Source organism: Parasteatoda tepidariorum, chromosome 4, assembly GCF_043381705.1.
Source record: "Parasteatoda tepidariorum isolate YZ-2023 chromosome 4, CAS_Ptep_4.0, whole genome shotgun sequence".
In the NCBI taxonomy this organism is placed as follows: domain Eukaryota; kingdom Metazoa; phylum Arthropoda; class Arachnida; order Araneae; family Theridiidae; genus Parasteatoda; species Parasteatoda tepidariorum.
Genome location: NC_092207.1, coordinates 67,607,723 through 67,609,045, shown reverse-complemented (window position 1 = coordinate 67,609,045; position 1,323 = coordinate 67,607,723).

Sequence of the window (1,323 nt, the reverse complement as noted above, 5' to 3'; positions counted from 1 at the left end):
AAGCGAGACAGGATATAGCAAACTTATGAGGAAAACGAAATAGCAACAATTAACTATAAGGATTAGGAGAAAAGGGTTTGTTCTAGCAACATAGCGCTTGGTCTAGTAAGTTTAGCAAAAGATATCAACTACCGAGAGGTGGAAATTTTCTCAATAAGGAGAAGATTCAGAGCAAAAGCTAAAGGGAGCAGAAACCGAAAGTATGAGTTTTCTTAATGCCTTGCAAATTTTAAACTAATTTAGGCTCGAATTACCGCAAGCGTCATGCTGAAATATACATGGCATATTTCTTAACATTTCAAAAACGAAATTATTTTCTTATTTAATTCTTCTTCAATTGAGTGCAGAATAAAATCTATTTTTAGAGATTCTCGGTTTATTCACCAGAATGGAATTCGGAAACCGTTATATGGTTCAGTTATATGGTTCGTTATCGGATTCAGTAAAATTCGTTATTATTTCTCACGCTTTCTTTTCCACCTACAAATTTGAATGCGTAAGGTTAAGAAAAAAGAGCCTTAGCATTAAATTTAATCAATTAATAGCCAATACATGGATTCCTTAACTTTTCTTGACGAAAACTATGGTGACGTACAAATGCAACTCGCATTTTTGATTTCTTGGTTGACTCCTATGGGGCTTAGCCATGCACTCACATCTCCATGGCCGTTTTCCAAATTTATAATTTGATGATGTATATTTATATTAAAAATTGATATTAATCTTCACTTTAAAGCTCCACCACACAATATCAAAAATAAATTCTTTTTAGACAATTGAACAATAAAATTGAAAAATTCAATTTGGACAATAGAATTATTAGACGAATGGAAAATCAAATAGTTTTTGTAATCAAATAGTTTTGTAAGGTAAACTAAGCAGTGAAGGAGCACTTAAGCTTCGCTTGCCTTTTAAAAAATCATATTAATTTCAAAATTCTTAATTTTAGTTAAATGACAGTGTCAACATATTTGTTACTAATCGCAAATTATGTGAAAAAATTGTAAAGAACTTACATAATATTGTTTTAAAGTTTTGGAGGTTCAAATAACACGTAGCAAGAAGACCAAGTGAAGGATCAGCTCTTACCAGTGAATGAACACCCAGTAAAAGAAAACTTAATTTTGGTTATTTTTTAATGCTCTTTATGAATTTATAAGCCATACAAATACTTAAAAACAAGCCTATTCTTAAAATTATAACATATAAATACTTGGAAAATGTTAACTTTTTTTTTGTAATCATGAATTGAAAATTAAAGTGTCAACATATTAACACATACTGTTCATTCACTGGGAAATCTATGCCCAGTAAAGGAACATG